General features: G+C 42.6%; 1 protein-coding gene across 1 annotated transcript in view; it reads right to left on the reverse strand.

Annotated features, from left to right (window-relative positions):
* The window catches only part of SPR (Sex peptide receptor), a 301,535-nt gene that overhangs the window by 252,505 nt on the left and 26,389 nt on the right, over positions 1 to 22,641 (reverse strand). The gene's annotated exons all lie outside the window — the stretch shown is intronic.

The following is a 22,641-nucleotide window of genomic DNA, read 5'->3' on the forward strand; positions in this document are numbered from 1 at the left end:
ATAAAGTAAACTGCTGATCTAGCCTCAGCTGTTTACTTCAATTCTAAGTAATGACGCAAATCAAAAGTTTCGTCAGCACTTCCGTTACTACAGTAAAGCATATCGGTTTGAAACCTCGTTGTGGACACTTATCTAAAACGTGTACTTTCATATAATAAAATTACATTTTTCAGTTTCTGTAAAAAGTGTTTTTTTAAAATATCTCCATCATCCCACCCCGTAACAGAGCCCAACACTTATATAAATATTAGCCTATCCATTAAGTACATGTATTTTCTACATGGATAACAAATTTCAAGTCAATCGGATGCATGGTTCAGTAGTTATAACGGAACATCCGTAAAAACCACTGTAGATTTATATATTAGTATAGATTAAAACCAATATAATTAGTATTTGAAGAAGTAAACGCATTTATACATTTTCTTAGCCACCTCAAAATGCCTCTAAGAAATAGACGCAACAGTTACATTTAGCTGCCATTCCACTTGTTCTTCTTGGCTAACAAAATAATCAAACTCGCTCGACACTCGCTTGAGCAAATGGTAAGAGCCGCGAAATGATGAATGACTGTTAGTAGCAAGCACCCTCGTGAATGCGCCACGAGTTTTCACGCTTCTTCCACGTAATTCCTACTTTGAATAACACGTCGGGTCGTATCCCATCAAAAACGTATTACAAAATTGATCTCTGCAATGACGGTGTTGAGGAAACTCGAAAATATTTGAATAGGTTTTTTTATGTCTTCGATCGGGCTTTGGTGTCGCGAAATTCATGCTTTGATTTCTCTTAATCGATTCTTTGAATTAAGCAGCCGTGCCTGTTTGCTGGTAATGCTTAGACACATTTGTCGATGGATAAATGGTTAGATAATTGGACGAGCTCACAGCCCACTTGGTGTTAAGTGGTTACTGGAGCCCGTAGACATCTACAACGCAAATGCGTCACTCACCTTGAGACATGAGTTCTAAGGTCTCAGTATAGTTACAACAGCTGCCCCACCCTTCAAACCGAAACACATTTCTGCTTTAAATTGATATACAAGCTCCTGCTTGGTATTGGTCTGTAGACATGACGTGGATAATTTCATCTCTTTTCTCAGATGCGAAGCCTCAACGTATGAACATTAAATTAACATTTAAATTTCCCGAATGTTCTTTCAGCACTAAGATGTTATTCAAACGAGGCTTTGGAAAGACCTTCGACTGGTAGCGGCCAAGGTTTGGCTTCATAAAGGTATATTGACTATTACTGGTGGTAGGACGTCTCGTGAGTCCGCACGGGTAGGTACCACCACCCTGCCAATTTCTGCCGTGAAGCAGTAACATGTTTCGGTTTGAAGGGTGGGGCAGCCGTTGTAATTATACTGAGACCTTAGACTTTATATCTCGAGGTGGGTGGTGCATTTACGTTGTAGATGTCTATGGGCTCCAGTAACCACTACTTACCACCAGGTGAGCTGTGAGCTCGACCAGCAATCTAAGCAAAAAAAAAAAATTGTGTCCAGTATCGAACATCCATTATTATGATTAAGAGACATTGCAGGAAATTTGCTTCGTCACAAACCCAGTAAGCATCGCTAGGTGCTTGGCAATTTTTTATATTAACATTGACAGAAGGTTCGGGTGTCCTTAATATAATGAAAATGCTTATATTTCGTGTATTTAACAAATCAATTAAACAAGTTTATCCGGCGTATTAACAAAATGGTTGACACTGTATGGTCTCGCGGGAAAGTTTCATTATAGCTCTTTGAAATTCATTTTTTATATTGAGTTAATCATCATTCATAATCATCATTAGGTTATAGGTGCAGGCAGATATTCCATCCTGCTAACTACTGCCGGTGAAACAGTCATAAGTACCGGCTTGAAGGGTAGGAAAGTCTTTATAACCAAATGGTTGTGTCAGTGGAGGTATCGCCTTGTAAATATCTATGGCTTTCAATAGCCACTTATCGTCAAGTAAGTCGAGAATTCGTCGTCGAAGAAAATTCCGTTTCCACTCCCAAAAGCCCTCCGAAAAAGCTTTTCAGAAAACTTAATTATTTTTATGAATCTAAACCCGGAAAACATTTTTTTTAACAAAAATAAGCGTGGAAAATCGATGTCTCTCAACCTCTACCTACCAAGACCCCGCGGTAGGCCCAAGAAACGCTGGTTGGATGTGAGGCGGATATGGAATAGCCTCACCCAGAAGGATACCGAAGACCGGGCAAAGTGTAGGAGCTTAAATAGGAAAGCTGCCCTGACTTTAGACCGGGATAATACTAGGAAGAAGAAATAGTGTGCTTCAAACGTCAAAACAGACCAAGGCATTATTAGTGGCGGCCTCTTTTTCACGATTATCCCATGTATATGCGAACCAAAATGTGTTTATTCACTTAAATATTTAAAGCTCTTTTATATTCGATGTTACTTGGACACGAAACGCATTTACGCGAGTTATAATTATACACGATGTATCCCGCGGTTTTCCTCCATGAAATACACACAAAAACGACGGCCCCTAGTTCCCGGTCACCCTGCTATTCTTAGTCACGGTAGCGACTATGGTAACGGTAGGGTAGGGGGTGCTAAGAATCCCCGGGTTACGGCAGGCTACCATAAACGGAGGAGAGCCGCAGACCGGGCTCAGTGGTGTAGATTGGGAGAGGCCTATGTCCAGCAGTGGACGACTGTGGGCTGTTGATGATGCTGATGATGATCCCGCGGTTTCAACTGTACTGAATTTAAATTTTTATTATTTCACTGCTATCACAGAACATCACGTTTAAGAAATTTCACTGGCTCGACAGAAGACTTTCTGTTTTGTGATAGCTATGTTCCGAAAATCATTAACCAATTGTTAAATCTAACAAAAATCTTCCAAATACTAAAAACAATCTTAAAACACATAGAGATGTACTATAGAACTAAGGCTTAGAAATTATGTCTCAAGGTGGGTAGTAGATTTACCGTTGTAGATGGCTATGGGCTCTGGTAACTATTTAACACCAGACGTGCTGTGAGCTCATCCATACTTCTATGCGATAAAAATTTAACTTAGTAGTTTTTGCGCTTTTTTTTTATTGCTTAGACGGGTGGACGAGCTCACAGCCCACCTGGTGTTTAGTGGTTACTGGAGCCCATAGACATCTACTACGTAAATGCGCCACCTACCTTGAGATATAAGTTCTAAAGTCTCAGTATAGTTACAACGGCTGCCCCAACCTTCAAGCCGAAACGCATCACTGCTTCACGGCAGAAATAGACGGAGTGATGGTACCTACCCGTGCGGACTCACAAGAGCTCCTGCCACCAGTACCTATGTATATATTAACGAATCAACGTCGCGTCATACATTGATGGCTGTGATTGGCCAACGATGACGTCATATCGCACGAACCAATCACAAAACAGGAAACGCAGTAATGGCACCAATTGTCAAAATTAAAAAAAAAAATTACACGAAGAAAAAAGATGGACGCGCTTATCAATTCTAATAATTAAAAATAATATAATTACCATTTGAAGAAGTAAACGCATTTATTCGTTTTCTTGGCCACCTCAAGATACCTATAAGAAATAGACGCGACAGTATATCCTAGTAGAATAGAATTACCCATTCAAAATTCCTATGAATACATTCAACAAACAAACATAGCTCAGTTACATTTACCATTAACATGGATTTCACTTACGCACATTCGTAATGTAATTAGCACTTCGACGACAAATATGAAAAATTTAACCTCGCTTCGAAATTACATTGCTCGCACTAATGTTATTAATATAGACCGGAAAATATTATATTTGTCGAAGTCCAGTCGGGTTTGAAATTTGAAGTCATTGTGGCCTAAAGGATAAGACGTCCGGTGCATTCGTATGTAGCGATGCACCGGTGTTCGAATTCCAGGCGGGTACTAATTTTTCTGATGAAATACGTACTAAACAAATATTCACGATTGACTTCCACGGTGAAGGAATAACATCGTGTAATAAAAATCAAACCCGCAAAATTATAATTTGCGTAATTACTGATGATAGGACCTCTTGTGAGTCCGCACGGGTAGGTACCACCACCCTGCCTATTTCTGTCGTGAAGCAGTAATGTGTTTCGGTTTAAACGGTGGGGCAGCCGTTGTAACTATACTTGAGACCTTAGAACTTATATCTCAAAGTGAGTGACGCATTTACGTTGTAACATTGCAAATTATCGAATTTTATATTTATGTTTGAATGAAAATCTTAATTTGATAAAAATTACTGATTCCCTAAATTTGGCTTGGCCCACATGGTACATACAGTACACTAAGCCCACCGTTGGAGCGTAAAGCTTACAACGTGTTAAGGAACCTGTATATCTTTACTATGACTATGGGGCCACTTCACAATCTTAGCTCGCGTGACTTTGTATCCATAAAAATCGAATCTCTTATAATTTCCGCTTCAGCGCTACAAATTAAGTTATGACTTCGAATAAAGGCTTCGTCAAACAGAACGCGTACCTAGCGCGCGTCAGAACGCTAAACTGACGGCGCGCTATGACGCCGAGATGTGTTGTACTACTATGGTAACATACCGAGAGCCCCAGCGCTATAAGTACGCAACGCTCTGTCGCGGCGTTAGGGCGCTTTGACGTCAGACGTTGTAATTTTTTATAAATTTTATTTTAGTGTCCGAGTGAATGTGTATTAAAATACTGAATAATGCCCGAAAAATTAATAGAATTAGTTAGAAAATACCCATGCTTATACAATGCCACATCTGAATCACTCGACATGTTAATACTTTTAAATTTTCACACTGCTATCGAAAGGTACTATGATTTGGCGAATGCGTTGCGTCAAGGAGCGCTGGGCTCATCTAGTCAATTTGTGTGACATGAAAAGAGCGCGACGTTATAACGCAGCGCTAAGTACGCGTTCCGTTTGACGAAGCCTTAACTCTGAAATTAAGTTTCGAAGAAAAGAATTAATATCCTCGACCCGTGCTCGTACGTAGCGTTCGTTCAACAGAAATAATAAATAGTAACAGCCCTTAGATGTGGGTTATTGATAAGAATTAACGAGGTAGGGCTGGCAGAGCCTCTAAAAAATTTTTCCGAATGTTTTTATTTCGATCGCAATCGAGTAAATAGCCTACCTAATGGTATGCCTCTTGTGAGTAGGTACCGCCGTTTTGCCTATTTCTTCTGCGATGCAGTAATGCAGTGGAGTTTGAAGAACGGGGCAGTGTGCTATAGGACTGAGACTTTTTTATTTAATTTTTTTATTCTATATTGCTTAGATGCGTTGACAGACCCTCAGTCCACCTTTTGCTAAGCGGTTACCGGAGTCCATAGGGATCACAAAATGAAAGCCATAACTCACCAGGGGCTCATGCCCCTTTGAACTTTACAATAAAACTGACTCGTGTTTTTCTAGTGCTTCGACAACCCTAAAACATTACGTGATAAGATCACGAATACACACACGGAAGGGCTGTCAAGACCTTTAATTTTTGTTGTAGTGTAGGAATTTATAAGCTTTTTTTGAAAACGTAGCTGCACAATATTCAGCCTTTATTTATTTATTGCGAGGGCACAAACGTCATCTATACTAATATATAAATCAACAGTGGTTTTTACGGATGTATATCAGTTGCGGGGGCGTTAATAATGAGAATCTTTGTGGAGGTGAGAAATAATAATGTTAATTTTAAATGCCCAGCGAAGCGGACGGGTACAGCTAGATTACTTATATGTCTACGCGAGTATAAAAATTTAAATTGTTTTTTGACAATAGCAATATCAACCCTTGCCCCCCTCTTCTTCTTTTTCTCCACCTTATCACACTAGATAGGGTCAGCGCAGCTAATTTTTATTTTCCATTCTCTTCTACCAGCCGTCATCTCAACACTCACTCCTCTCTCTCTCATATCATCATTTACACGCTCCATCCATGTCTTCTTCGGTCGAACTCTTCCCCTCTACCTTTTCTCTGTTGTGGGATATTAGACTCTCCTATGGTACGCCAGAAGGGTCTTTCTCCCTTAGCCTCCGACTAGCCGATCACTCCGATTTTCTGTTGTATGTTTAAAACAATAAATCAAACCAAATCGGAGTTAGTTATTTTCCAAATATCGAACCATCGTAGGTAATGTTTGTAAACTGTCCCTATACATTTCTGTCAAATATCATTTATTAGATTTCGTGCGTCTAAAATACTGCTTTATGCATATATGATTACTTAATAGTTCAATTTGTTGTATCGCATCGATAATGATTTGTGGTATGGCATCGTTTTCTAGTTGTTTAAGAGCAAAAGGACGCTCTCACTGTACTTTTCAGTGTTTCTGTCCATCTTTGAGCCCACAGATATCCTATAAATCTCCCTTAAGCCTCGCCACAACCAGCGGACCAGCGCTGCCTGCAACCAGCGCACTCCAACGATACTCAACATGTCATCAGTACGTCTTGTGGGAAGTCTACCCACGCTACGTCAGGTCTCAGTATAGTTACGACGACTGCCCCACCCTTCAAACCGAAACGCATCACTGCTTCACGGCAGAAATAGGCAGGGTGGTGGTACCTACCCGCGCGGACTCACAACACGTCCTACCACCAGTAAACAAGCTTTGCTTTACAAATCTGGGTACAATTATCTTTGCCTCGCGTTTCACCCGTTCCGTTAACACAGGAGAATGTGTCTAATTTGGGTGACGTCTTAAAATGTTTCCATAACCTTTTTTATTGCTTTAGACGAGCATACGGCCCACCGGTGAGTGGTTACCGTCGCTCATGGACATCAGCAATGCCAGGAGCAGAGCCAAGCCGCTGCCTATCATTAAGTACTCTCCACGAGCCTTGTTTGAAGAAGGGCATGTCATAGCGCTCGGGAAACACCCGTAAAAGCAGTGGATCTGGGTAGTATGGATGAACTCTTGTGGCGGGCGGTGCGATAGTAAAAGCAATATGATGAAATCATCTCAAGCAGACATCAAAACAAACAATCATATAATTAAGTGTTTCTGAGTCTCTACGTCAGACGTTTGTCCTGGAATCGACTTTCTTGCATCAATTAAAGACACTTCGCACCGATGAAGAGATTTCTAAGAAACGACCTTATCATTTATGTATTTAAGAAAAACGTGATATATATATTTTTGTTTGCATAAATAATATGACGGCTGTTTGTATGCGCAGTTTAATTGTTTTTTTTTTTTTTTTTATGATTGAAAGATTACTGGTGGCCCGGAGGCCTTTCCAGCTTCACCAGGACAGGTGGGCGAGCAAAGGCTCAGCCAGGAGGGGTGGGATTTGCTAACAACTGCCCGAGCGCCTCCGAAGGAGACCTAACAACTCAAGAGCAGTTGCTTCGCGAATGAATCTACTACCGGATCGGAATCGCGACCCACTGAGAAGATCCGGCGAGAAACTCAGCGGGCTGATGCATGGGTTAGGCTGCACGTCGACCTCTTTGTCGAGTTCGACGAGTACGGTTACCGGGGTTCCTCAGCCTGCTCCTAGTGTTAGAGCTGAAGGTATCTAATGCAAGAGTTATTGGATCTGATGGATCCGTAAGGACGTGTCTAGGGCGACGACGGTGACTTGCTCCTGCGTGATCAGGATTCGGGGAGTAGTCAGCGGCAGCAACGATAAGGCGATTATCATGACGCATAGCCTTATCGAAGTAACGTTCCGACACTGACTTCATGTGTTTGCGGATCGATTCGAGGCCCAGGTCGTCGTGTAGGTCGACGTTCCTCACGAACCACGGAGCCCCGACGGCTAACCTGCAAAAGCGGGATTGTAGGGATTGGAGGGTGTCTATGTGTGTGCGGGCCGCGTGAGCGAACACCACACTCGCGTAAGTCATGACGGGCCTTATGCAAGTTTTGTAAAGTGTCACCTTGTTCCGAAGGGACATTTTACTCCGCTTACAGATCATGGGATAGAGTCTACCGAGAATAAATGCGGCACGATCGCGGACTGTTTTTATATGCGGGCGGAATGTCATGGATGCATCCAGGGTGACTCCCAGGTACTTGACCTTCCTAGCCCAGGGTATAGGTTGGCCGAAGAGGGTGATCGGGGGTGTGATATTTCTCCTCCTAATGCGGGAGGAAATAAGCGGTGAGTTTCCCCTTTGAAATAACACTGCTGTGCTTTTCGCTGGGTTGATGTCTATGCGCCATTTTCGGAACCACTGTCCGAGGGTTAACGCTGCGCTCTGGAGCTTACTCGCGATTAGGGACTTGTTTCTACTTGAGTAGTAAACGGTTGTGTCGTCAGCGAATAAGGCTAGCTGGGTCGGCGGCGACCGGGGAATATCGTTAATAAATAAACTAAATAGGAGCGGAGAGAGAACAGAGCCTTGCGGGACTCCAGCCGTGAGTGGTCGCGGGGAGGAGCGGGTTCCCTCTACTCGATATCGAAAAGAGCGGTTAGACAAGAAGTCTCGTATGATGAGCACGAGACTGTCCGGTACGCCCATGTTGAAAAGTTTGAAAATCAAACCGTTGTGCCAGACTTTGTCGAACGCTTTTGCGACGTCGAAGAAAAGGGCACCCGTATAGATCGGTTTTGGTCGGTTAAGTCCTACAAGAATGTGCTCCGTGAGGCGGTGCACCTGTTGTACGCATGAGTGATTTGCACGGAATCCGAATTGTTCATCGATGAGAATGCCCTTTGATGAAACGAAGTCTCTGAGGCGTTTGTAGAGCAGACGCTCATACAGTTTGCCCAGAGACATGAGGAGGCTAATCGGGCGGTAACTCGTCGGATGATTTTTTGGTTTACCGGGTTTATGTATGCCGATAACGTCCGCTTCTTTCCACACCGCGGGAAAGATACAGTTCGCCATAGCGGCATTGAAAATAGATGCCAACATCACGATGAGTTGGACGGGTAGAAGTTTAATAACGCGGTTAGATATACCGTCGGAACCGGGAGCCTTGCGAGGACGTAGGTCTTTGATCAAGTCTTTAACTTCCATTGGGGTTACGGGTGGTAACGCATCCGAGGGTGGCAAGGAGGCTCTGCGTTCTACCTCACTGTCTACTAATTCTACATGAACAGGGTCCGCGGATTGAATGCTGGGCGTGCACTGGGTTTGCAATGTATCGGCCAGCAGCTCTGCTTTTTCGTCATCATCAAACGCCGCGAGTCGACCTGAGGGGCCTACGAGGGGGGGCATAGTTACAACCGTATCCGATTTGAGAGTACGAGCTAAGCGGTAGTAAGACCTTTGAGAGGGCGCTAGTCCTTCTAAGAAATCAGACCACCTGGCATCTCGGACTTCGGCGATGCGAGACTTTACGTCGCGTTGTAGGGCACGCATTCGAATACGATTTTCCACGGTAGGATACCTATCGTAGGCGCGGATCGAAGCGTTCTTAGCTCTAAGGAGTTCCCTAATATCGTCGGGAAATTCGAAGCGGTGAAGGAAGTCCTCCGCTACAACTTGCTTCGGTGACCTATCTAATGTCGAGGTAATGTGTGACGTTAGGATGTCTATGGCTTCAGCGGTATCCTGAAGAGACGGGGTAGAGTCCAGGCTAAACGGGAGCAATGGTGGATCAGATTCAGCCAGGCTGATGCCCAGCGTGTGCCAATCCACCACAGTCCTCGTGACGGGAACGGAATCGGGAGCGCGACCGAGCTTCATAACGACGGGACGGTGGTCTGAATCTAACTCTGAAACTACTTCGATCGAGTGTAAGCGCAGAGCTACGTTTTTTAATAACGCTATGTCGAGTATATCCGGGCGATGCGCGATATTTAGCGGGTAGTGAGTCGGGGTTAGCGGAGCGATGATATCGAAGGCGAGATCATCGACTAGCGCGTCGAGCCGCCTGCCATTAGGGGTTGTGGTGTGAGAGTTCCACCTGATGTGTTTACAATTTAGGTCGCCCGCCAGAATGACAAAGCGTCCCATGCTGAGCAGCGCCTCGATATCACTGCTTAGAACAATCTTATCCGGTGGAAGATAAACGGACGCGATAACGATCGGCGCGTGTCCCGTCAGTGAGATTCGGCATACTGATGCTTCGATGTTAACGAGCGCGGGGGGATCGAGCGGGATGCAGTGCAGGGCTCTTCTATAGTAAATGACGGTACCACCACCACGAGCAGAGAGCCTGTCGTTCCTGACCATGTTATAGTTCGCGATTTTAGGGTCACGGCGCGCGGGCTTAAGTAGGGTCTCCTGCACTAAAAATATGTCAATTTGATGGTCACGCAAAAAATCACAAACCTGATCACGTTGATTTGCGAGACCGTATGCGTTAAAAAATCCTATCGTTACGGATAGGGGTTTCAGCCTACTTTTGTACGCCATTGATTACCGGCGGAGTGAGGGGAGGACGTACGTATTTAACGACGCGTATACGTCGGCGTATTCTTGCACAACGGCGATGAAGTGCTGTGCAGTGGAGGCGGCGCGGATGGCGTCACCTAAAGCGTTAACGCGCTCAAAGTTAATCGATTGAAAGAAGTCGATCGCTAGAGCAAGATTGTCGGACGCTGTCGGAGGGCAATTCGCGGGGGAGGGGCGTATCGCGGGGGCGGGACGAATCGCGGAGGAGGGAGTTGTAGCCGTGTTCGTGTACGGCAGCGGTTTCGCCCAGGCCGAGCCACTGGGTACCGGCGCCGGAACGAATGCTGGCTTAGCCTGCGACACAGAGGGTGCCGAGGCTTTGATGTCTGGGTGGGAAGCTCGGAGGCGGTTTTGGCGGGCGACGCGGCGATTTATTTTCGGGGCTCGGGGGCATCCGCGGTAATTTGCGAGGTGACCCTGTGTTCGACACAGGACGCAGCTAGGCGGTTCCGTCGCGGTTTTTTGATCGCGAGTGCAAAGGGCCGTAGCGTGATCGCCTAGACACTTGACGCATCGGGGGCGCGCGTGACAGTTACGGGAAGAATGCCCGTACAGTTGACAGTTATGGCACTGGCTAGGAGTGCCTTTTTTATGTGGGGCTTCGACGGCGATACCGGAGAGCCTACAGACGGTACGTATGTTAAAAATTTGCTTACCCTCGGGGGGTAGGCTGGAGGGCGACTAGAACCATATTATATGGCTCCCTACCGCGGCCGGTGTGCATGCGGTGCACTGAATTTACTGGTAGGCTTTGTTCCAGAAGGTCGGCCTTGACGAGTTCGGCATCCAACTCTTTAGGGATGCCACGTATGACGGCACGAAGTTCGCGCTCCTCCTGGAACGTATACGTATGGAAACTTATACGCTCCTTACGGAGGTAAGAAGAGAGGGCTCTATGGTCGTCGGGTGTTTGAACCTTAATTTGAATGCCGTTCGCGAGGTTACGGGCATTCGTGAAATTAATATTTTTGGCCTTAAGGGCCAGGGAAACTCGTTCCCAGGCTGCCTTCTCTTGAAGGATTACCGGGGGAGGGGCTTGGATTTTCTTTTGTACTACCGGACGCGGCGACGGTGTAGCACGGGCAGGGGGAGCAACGGGGGTCGGTGGACGGAGGCGCAACGCGTTCGCGGCTCTGCTTACTTTGGCGGCCGCGGGAGCTCGGGCTTCCGCAGCGCGCCTCTTACCTTTTTGGACTACTGTGAATCCATCAGTCGAGGGGGCGGGGGAAGGATTGACCTCCATGTCCGACTCCGAGTCGGATGAAGAGGAGGGCGCGGGCGACCCGCAGGTGGGCGTTTTTGAAGGCGCGTGGTTGACGGTCGCGATGGACGGTCGCGACGAACGCGTGGACGCGACGTGTGCCGCGGATGAGCGCAGGGCTGGAACCGAGGCCGCATCGATCGACGCGGGAGCTTTGCTCACGTGTATTCGGGACACGGAAACGGCGGGCGCGACGGAGGCCGCTTCTGAGTTCGCGGCGTGATTGGCCTTAAATTCTAAAAATTCGGCCGATAATGTCGGGTACCTCAGACGGAGGAATTCCGCGAACAGATCGATCGTGGACTCCATTGTAACTGTCACGTGCCCAGGGGGGGCTACCCCGGGACTTTAAACACACTCGCCTTACGGCGAGGCCCCAAAACATTATAATAATCGCGATTAATTACGGCACACAACCGTCCGCTCACAACACGGGCCACTAAGTTGCCGAACGAATTCCAGGAATTTAGGGGTCCGCCCGTTCACAAACGGCAGTGCGACGCAATTAGCACAGGTAGTCACTTCCGAGAAAACACTTGGACGCCAGATGTGCCACGAACCGAGGTCGGGCGATCGAACGAACAATGAGCACGTCAGCACGCGGCGAGTGCTTGGATCGGAATGATAATTGGTTTTATGTGGTCACTGGAACCTTGAGAGTTTGAAACGCGAATCCCGCTTTGAGACTAGTCTCAAAGTCCCAAATCTACGTCTATACATTGAAAAACAATGATTAATGACAAACAGTTTTTTTTACGGCTTTTTTTTATTGCTTTGGTGGATGGACGATCTCACAGCCCACCTGGTGATAAGCGGTTACTGGAGCCCATAGACATTCAGAACGTAAATGCGCCACCCACCTTGAGATATAAGTTCTAAGTTCTCAAGTATAGTTACAACGGCTGCCCCGCCCCACCCTTCAAACCGAAACGCATTACTGCTTCACGGCAGAAATAGGCAGGGTGGTGGTACTCACCCGCGCGGACTCACAAGAGGTCCTACCACCAATTATTACGCAAATTATAATTTTGCGGGTTTCATTTTTATTACACGATGTTATTCCTTCACCGTGGAAGTCAATCGTGAACATTTGTTGAGTACGTATTTCATTAGAAAAATTGGTACCCGCCTGCGGGATTTGAACACCGGTGCATCGCTTCAACACGAATGCACCGGACGTCTTATCCTTTAGGCCACGACGACTACAAATTGCGAGTCGTGTATACATTAAAATTTAATAACTAGTAATCGGTCAATGACCTAAGTTTTATCATCATCACTGACGCCTCAAGAAAAAATCCATAATAACAAGCCTTATAGAAAAGAATCGAATTAAATTTTATGATGGAAAAATGATAAAATAATATTTCATCTTTTTATTTATATTTTTCAATGAAAACGTTTAATTTTTTTATTGGTAACACTGAAACTAGTGAATAGCCCGTAAAATGAGCAAACAAATATTGATAATGAGATGGAAATCTTACTTTTTGCCTACTCACTATTCCCGAGGGGCTATTCAGATTTTGTCGATTTTAAAAAATAGTTGTCAGTCAGATGGAAATATAACATTTTACTTACTGACGAGCTCACCAGAATCAGTCTGAGATACTTTACTAACACTGACCTAACAAGAGCAGTGCTTCGCTGAATCCACCGTCGGTCCGGAATAGCGACCCACTAGGAAGATCCGGCCAGAAACTCAGTGGGTTGCAAATCTCATTGTCGCATTCGACGATTTCGACGGGAACGGTGACCGGTGCTAAATCTTACTAATTGTCACGGCCCATTTTAAAAACGGACCTGGCGTGTATCTCATCATCATCATAATTTTCCTCTCCTTCTCCCAGTCACCTAGGGTCGGCGCAACATGTTTTCTCCTTCTATACTCCTCTATCATATACCGTTTCTTTGCTCACTTTCCTGTTACACATATCGTCTTTCACGCAATCCATCCATTTCTCCTTAGGTCTACCTCTTCCTCTATATCCTTCCACATTCATAGTTAACACTCTCTTACCAACTTCATTGTCATTTCGTATCATCTCATGTCCATACCATTCCGAACGCGCACTTCTCAACTTCTTTAACACAGGTGCCACTTTCAGATTTCCTCTAACATATTCATTCCTTGTTCTAACCATTCTCGTTACTCCACACATTCATCGCAACATTCGCATCTCTGCTACATGCGATCGCCTTTCATCCGCCATTTTAGTATGTATAACACCGTAGTGTGTATAAGACCCGGCGTGTATATAACCCAGATAATTTGTGCAGTTTGAAAATTGGTTCAAAATTATCGGATGCGATTTGCAGGCAGTTGGGATATATTGATGATGAAGTTGGAAACACAGTCCAAGTGAAGAATCTGGTCCAAGTTTCACCGATAAGGTTGCCAATTGGTCTTTCTGCTAAGAAGGCGAACGCTTCGCCATGTTAATTGCTAATTCTGTTTGTTGATACGGGCGACATAATCAGATTAAAATTTCCGATTAATATGTATCTATTTTAATTATTTATGTACATACATCTATATATTAATACGAGAAGCAAAAACATTGTATCCCTTTTTACGAAAATTGCGCAGACGGAGGGATATGAAATTTTCCACACTTATAGAGAATATAGAGAAGAAGTGCACAATGCTAATATTTTTTTTAAATAATGGATAAAAGATACATTAAATCAATAAATAAAACATTGCACACACTACATACCATGTATTTGACGCACACACGCATGCATACTATTTATTGTCAAACTTTTGTTCTTGACTACTGTTGTCAAATTGAGATTAAATATTGTTTGTCTTTGTTAATATTTTTTATAGTGTAGTCTGCGAAATCTTATACCTTTAAACGAGCAATTCTTGTATATAATCTTATATATAATCTGAATCTCGGAAACGGCTCCAACGATTTTTATAAAATTTAGTATACAGAGGATTTCGGGGGCGATAAATCGATCTAGGTACGATTTATTCCATTTCTATATCTATCCAACCACCTACTCTACCAAACCAAACCAACTCTACCAAGCCACGTTCTGCTAGACAATCGTAAACTTTACAATATGCTTTACTTTACAAAACGTCCTTCGAAGCTGCCCAAGAGATTTCAAAATCTTTATTGGATCGTGATAACAAGGAAAATAAATACAACCAAGAGTTTTTTTTTGTCTACTCTTCGCATACGCTACAAACGTCAACATCCGATACATTAATACATTACATTAATATCAATTTCGATGTGTTGCTGCTATACGAGTATGCTCCTTATCCGAATATCGATTAAGGGTGTTTTTTGAAAAGCACCGATACGAGTAAAAATGTTTTGTTTTCATCTGCATTATTTATTGAGGCCGAGAGTTTCTAAATCTCGTACGATCTTGATGATTTCGTAGTCTTCGGAAAATTTTAAGTTTGGATTCTGAATTTGTTTATCTCGCGAGATTTATGAGCGAGCATCGTCGATGCGAGGACCTATTCATTTTCACTAGTGGCCCCCCAGTTTTCGGTTTTTTCCTTTCTTTTATATGTGTGGATGAGCTCACAGCCGACCTGGTGTTGATTGGTACATCTACGACGTAAATGCGCCACCCATCTTGAGATATAAGTTCTAAGGTCTCAGTATAGTTACAACGACTGCTCCACGAAACGCATTACTGCTTCACGGCAGAAATAGGCAGTGCGGTGGTACCTACCCGTGCGGACTCACAAGAGGTCCTACCACCAGTAATTACGCAAATAATAATTTTGCGGGTTTAATTTTTATTACACAATGCTATTCCTTCACCGTGACAGTCAATCGAGAACATTTTTTAAGTACGTATTTCATTAGAAAAATGGCATTTTTTTCTGGTGGTAGGACGTCTTGTGAATCCGCACGGGTAGGACCACCCCGCTTATTGCTGCCGTAACGCAGTAATTCTTTTCGGTTCGAAGAATGGGGCAGCCGTTGTGCTTTAAAAACGGAGACATTAGTACTCATATAAGTATCTACAGTCGGCATCGCTGCGCCATTCTGAGAAGGCGGCACGACATGAGAACCCCCTCATCGTAGCTGCTGGAAACTACATACCCGGCCCAGTAGACCGAATGGTAAACCGTCGACGTCGCCCAAAGCACGTCATTACGGATCCTCCCGATACATTAACGGTGCTTTTAGGCACCACAAGTACCGGTCACCGTCCTCGTCGAACCCGTCGCTTGCGACGAAGGGCTCGACGATCGAACTAACTCATAGACACAGCCCACTGAGTTTCTCGCCGGATCTTCTCAGTGGGTCGCGTTTCCGATCCGGTGGTAGATTCTGCGAACCACTACTCTTGCTAGGGTCAGTGTTAGCAACTCTCCGGTTTGAGCCCCGTGAGCTCACCTACAAACGTTAGGGCGAAGCTGAAATAGCCTCTCAAGGCTATCAGCATAGGTAGGAATAAAAAAAAAAGAACTCCTATCTCAAGGTGGGTGGCAGCATTTATATTGTAGATGTCTATGGGCTCTAGTAACCACTTAACATCAGCTGGACCGAGTTCGGTCGTCTAGGCGAAAAAAATTCTCATCATCGATGAAGCAATAGTCGTGAAATCACTCCACCGAAATATCGTGCAAAAATCGATTTTCTCTAACATACCTTGTCTTTCAGTTGAACATGTTAATTAACACTAAAACATTTGACAGAAAAATACCAAATATGGGTCAGGGGCTAAAAATTTGACAATCACGAATCCATTTCGAACTGTTCTTTTGAATTGACCGCAATTAACCGACTTCAAAAAATGAGGAGGTTCTCAATTCGACTGTATGTTTCTTTTTTTGTTTGTTACCTAATAACTTTTGACTGGGTGAATCGATTTTGATGATTATTTTTTTACTAGCGACCCGCCCTCGCTTCGCTTCGGAAACTGTAATTTATTATTGATTTCTCCACTATTTAATGGATGTTATTATACATATAAACCTTCCTCTTCAATCACTCAATCTATTTAAAAAAAACGCATCAAAATCCGTTGCGTAATTTTAAAGATTTAAGCATACATAGGGACAGACAGATATAGGGACAGAGAAAGCGACTTTGTTTTATACTATGTAGTGATTAGTACAGTCATACATTTACTTAGGTGCACTGATATCGAACACTGGCGGGTGCGTTGATGAAATCAAGCGGCGTATGGCTGTTTCGAGGTCAGCCATGGATAGGCTGAAGAAAATATGGGGGAATCGAAATATCACTAAAGCCACTAAAATCAGACTTGGTCTGGTCTTCCCCATTTTTTTTTATGCTGCTGAGACCTGGACATTGAAAGAAAATGAGAAAAAGAGGATAGATGCTCTCGAAATGTGGTGCTGGAGAAGAATGCTGCAAATATCGTGGACGGAGTTCAGAACGAATCAGTCAATTCTACAAGAACTCGGCATCAAGCAGCGACTATCCTCCATCGTTCAGGGTCACATTCTCACTTTCTTCGGGCATGTGTCGCGGCGGGGTGACGACTCAGTTGAGCGCCTTGTGGTGCAGGGCATGATAGAGGGTACAAGACCGCGCGGCAGATCACCGTTACGATGGACCGACCAAATAAAGGCAGTTCTAAATGGTCCCGTTAACGAGTGCACAAGAAGGGCCGCGGTACGCGAGGAATGGCGACGTCTGGTGAAGCGCACCACCAACCGAAGTGATGACCACGACCACTCTGCCAAGAGTGCATACGACTGAGAAGAAGTGATTAGAAAGCTGACGCTTCCCGTGTGGTCCCATTGAGTCCAGTTCTGTTAATGGTATCCATGAGAAAGCCACATAAGTCTTAAAGGAGACGGAAAATCGTGGGCCAAAAATGTAATAACTTGGAATGTAATCTAAAAAATTTGTCATATTTTTTTATATAAGAATATAAAAATCACCTCAATCCTCTTTCTGGGACCGGAGAAAAATGAGAAAGTTAGTTTTTGTCGGTATAACGGTGTGATCGATTTAATTAATCGATTACAGGATTATAAAAAGAAAAACATTGCACTAGGTAATTAATGCAAAAGTATTTAAATGAGCGATTTATACTTGTTGTATACAAGTGCGGTATGCGCCGGATCTAATTGCGATTATATACATAAATGAAGAAAAAGTCTATTATTACTTAGCAAAGTAATATGATTATCGATTTCAAATCGATTAAAATCGATTGTATTTTTGATGACAGCTTTGACAGTAAGCTGACATGACGTTTGTTCATAGATTATACAATTATTTTTTGGCGCTTGTTGGTTTTTTCTGCTCTACTCGTTTTGTATGTTCGACGCATTTTGAGTGTGTATCTATCGGGCTGTTTTTATATTTTCAACGATCACTGCTGTATTATTACGGATTCCAACTCTGCCAGCCTTGTACGACAATTGCTTCTACACTGGACACCAAAGATCGCTCACACGTTTGACTTGAAATTGTTGCATTGGATACTGTTGAAATTATGGATCGCTGTATGAATTGTGGGATAGCAATTCCATATTCCATACCTGATATATATCATTGATATTCATTCATAATATGACATTTAAAAGATTATCCAATGGATATAATAAACATTTACTTATGCTTAAATAAGTTATTATTCAGCTCTTTTAAAGAGATTGTAACATAACCTAACTTTTACTAAATCTTTATTAACTCGGCTCTCAGATTGAGAAAACTTTTATAATTTTCAGCAAGGTACTGATAAATCTGAATCTATTAATTCATATTAGTTTCATCACGTTACATTCGGGCCCAAAAATGTATGTAATCGTTTCAGTCTCTTTTACATTAAGGACGTGCGCGACAAATAGATGAATACTCAATAACTCAATATCACGCCAACCGATTTCGATGATCATTGTTTTTAGTGTATATTAATTTGTTTTGGAATATGTTTTGTTTTTCTATTTAAAGTCGGTTTTTGTAAAAGCATCTCTATTTACAATTATTTTTTTCTATAAAAGTGTGTTACCTCAGAACTTTTATCTAGATGAACCGATTTCGCAATCCCATTTTAATCCTAATTCAATATCTGATTAAAATTACTTTTAATGTTTGATCTCGTGTTTTTTGTATCTGTCATTATATTGTTTTCGGAGTTTTGAATTTTTATATTAGCAGTTCTAGAGCCAAAGCCAAAGCTATGCTACCTAGTTCGATGTCTAAAAGTTAATACTCTTTTCGGACCATTGACATGTTATTATACCAAGTTCTTGTCTACGCACCTGAGCTAGTAAAACAATTATGTTATTTATCAATTAATTATAATCAAGGTATTGTTACGTATTGTAACGCCATCTATCGCCGAATAGTCGAATATCGAAGGATCTCGTAGCATCTAGAGCGCTCGAGAAGTAGCGACATCTATTGTCAGATAGCGGAAATACGACACTCGACTTGTGTGGAATATTCTCGATAATTCTAGAGATGTGGTATCGGCTATAAAAGCGTTGCATAGATGGCACGCAATCAGTCAGTAATCAGAACTACTCGAAGCGAAACAGCATACGGATCACCTAAAGCGAAGCGGAAGAAGTAAATTGGGAATTTTAAAATGTTAGTGAAGTGTTTTAAGCGTTCTAAGTGCTAATACAGTTTTAATTTATATTTCGGTGGAATTTTATTTATCCCGAACCCCAGCGCGTAACAGTATTTAAAAAACGTATATGAATTTCCTAGAATACACAGAAACTACTGTGAAAATTTTCTTAAAATTCGAGAAATTTCTGTGAAACATTTCGTTATTCCTCTGAATTTACATTAAATCATTATTTCAAAAGGTCTAGACGACGTCCCGATGAAAATTTGTAATTTTATATATACGACGAAGAATACAGACTACATAGTTGTGGGAGCATAGGCAACTGTCATTTTGAGACGTGCAGTGAACCACAAGGGCTTTGTGTGCTATGTTTGCTCCCAAAGCCTTCACACATCATTATATATTATGAACCTCGATGTTCACATCTCGAGTTTAAAATCCCAAATGGCTTTAAAAGAGTGGTTATGTACGATTTTTCAGGGTAAGCATGAATCGGGTACAAGAATCGATCCATTTCTAATGTAATAATAAGATTAAATCTTCGTGCGGGCAAGAAATTTGTCTAAAACTTCTTCAGCAAAACGATCAGTGCTTTGATGTTTCCCCTGAACTCTGAAAGCGAATTCGAGCTACTGACGAACTTTACCAAGATAACGGGTATCTTTGATATCATGCTTTCAGATCTCGGTGTAGAATTATCAAAAATATAAAGGCACGCGATACGTAATCCACTTAGTTACGTGTAATATCAGCATAAGAGCATTAGATGCCTTATAAAATGTGGTAAATAAGTATATTAATTACAAAATCCATTTCTCCGATAAGGATGCTATTCATATTAGATCTCACGAGAAAATGTAATAAGGATTACTTCGAAGATCGAATTTCGGGAAGCAACTTTGAATTCACAGATTCTAATTCGTATGAACTGGCTTCGAATGAAAAATCTGAGGGCTGTCGATTCGGAAGTTGTTGTAGCGTAATTTTAGAGGCACAACTCAATCGATTTAAGGCCCTCGTCCTTTCTGGTTCTCAGGGTCTAGAGTTTAAATAACCTGTTCCTAACCAGTTATTTCGCGTATGATGCACGCATGAACTGCGTCCTTCAATAATTATGGCGGAATATAATCATACCTTATTTACAGGGTACGAGGTGAATTTGAATTTGAATTTGAATTTGATAATTTTCAAAAATTCAAAATTTTCAAAAATTTATTTACATATATCTTCTAACTAATGGTTACCATAAGTATTATACAGGACTTAAGCGTTAGCCCTTGAGACGTGAGGTCGAGTCTCAATCACATCATGAAACTTTTATCATGAAAGCCTCCATCACTCTGTTGTGTCCTAATAAAAAATTACAAATCTTTCATATTAATGTATTCTATTTTACGAAATAAATATTCTTAAGTACTTAAATATTGTGAGTTGTTTTTAAATGAATATTTATTTATTTATTGCGTAGATATGCGAACAAGCTAATAGTGCACGTAGGGCTAACCTATGGACATCACAGAACAAAAGCTACTAAGTCTCACATGCATATCCCGTCTTTCAAAACGGAACGCGTTATTGCTTAGCACCAGAAAATTCTAGTAGGACTAGGAATGCGTAAGGTAATTCCTGTACTACCACTAGTAAATCTGTATCCCTTAAATGTTTCCAGTACCTACAACAAAAGAGAAATGCTGGCTTCAGGTCGTTAACTGTGTTATTGGGACACAAAATCAGCATATGATCTGCAAACTAATCCGCGCAAATCAAAACACCTCGCCAGACTTCTTGAATTATAAATACAACTCAACAAAACGGATTGGATACGTTTTGTATTACATATTATTTGGTTTTCATTACCCACGCCACTGGGCCGGCTAATACGCATGATTCAATTGATCGCGTTTGAAGTGCGCCGACAAATTGATTTCCCTAACACTTTCGCCGGATAAATAAGGGATTAAAAACTGATTATAGGAATCATAATTGGAGTACAAACTCTGTGTTTCGTTGAGATGAGGCTGTTTTTTTTTGGTGTGATTGATAAGAAAATAAATTGGACTAGCTGACCCGGCAGATTTCGTAGTGCCTCAATCGATAAATAAAAACCTAAGCTTTTGTATAAAATATACTTAAAAAAAAAACAAAAGGAATCCGTCCGACGGGGGACACATCAAAGGGAAAACAAAATTGTTATTTTTATTTACTTCCGAGCATTTTCATATTTATTTAAACCTTTTAAACCTTCTCTGGACTTCCACAAATAACTCAAGAGCAAAATTAGCCAAATCGGTCCAGCCGTTCTCGAGTTTTAGCGAGACTAACGAACAACAATTCATTTTTATATATATATATTAAGAATTTCATTAATAGGAAACTAGAATATTTGAGTGATAGGGCAAAGATCGAGGATTTAAAATGTAGTGCTGGCGGCGGATGTTGGTAATTCCATGGACTGAACGCCAGACCAACTTATCAATTCTAAAGAAGCTCGGTATTACCACAAGCATTCTCTTTAAAAATTGTAACTGCGTAGCTACCTATTTATCCTCGTTCAGAAACCACACCTATCTAAGAGCACTAACCTGAATATTAAGAAATATTTTTCCGAATCAATCATGTAATGTTTCTTTACCGTGCTGCAATGTTGGGCTGTTCGGATGGTCGATAGTCCTGCTCTCGCGGATCGCTTGGAACCTCTGGGTCTACGGAGGGACTTCGGTTCTCTCTGTGTTTTATACCGCATGGTCCATGGGGAATGCTCTGAGTAATTATTCGAGATGATTCCCTCATCTCCTTTTTATCATCGCACCTCCCGCCATCGGAGCAGAGTTCATCCATATTATCTGGAACCGCTGCGTTCATCGACAGTGCGTTTCCAAAGATCTTTTTTGCCACGTACCATCCGGCTTTGGAATGAACTCCCCTCCACGGTGTTTTCCGAGCGCTATGACATGTCCTTCTTCAAACGAGGCTTGCGGAGAGTTCTTTATGGTAGGCAGCGGCTTGGCTCTGCCCCTGGCATTGCTGACGTCCATAAGCGACGGTGACCACTTACCATCAGGTGGGCCGTATGCTCGTCTGCCTACAAAGGCAATAAAAAATAAAAAAAAAAAAGTGCAATGTCAAAGCTGAAACCTATTAAACCTATTTTAAACATTAATGTTCGTTAGATAGCGGCTTGGCTCTGCCCCTGGAATTGCTGAAGTCCATGGGCGACGGTAACCACTCACCATCAGGTGGGCTCGTCTGCCTACAATACAAGGCTATCTGCTTCCAGCGTATTCTCAGGTACTTCGGTTACAACGCTCGTAGAGACCCTGATAACCTAAAGAAGCTAATGGTAGTAGGTCAGGTTGACGGGAGGAGATCACACGGTCGCTCAATTACCCGTTGGTCAAATCTGTTAAAGACGCTCACTGACCTGTCAATAACAGAGGCTATAAAGGAAGGAAGAAAAGAAGACAGGAAGACGTGGAGAAATATATTGTATCGA

The sequence above is a fragment of the Bombyx mandarina genome, chromosome 24 (assembly GCF_030267445.1).
Source record: "Bombyx mandarina strain Sakado chromosome 24, ASM3026744v2".
In the NCBI taxonomy this organism is placed as follows: Eukaryota; Metazoa; Arthropoda; class Insecta; order Lepidoptera; family Bombycidae; genus Bombyx; species Bombyx mandarina.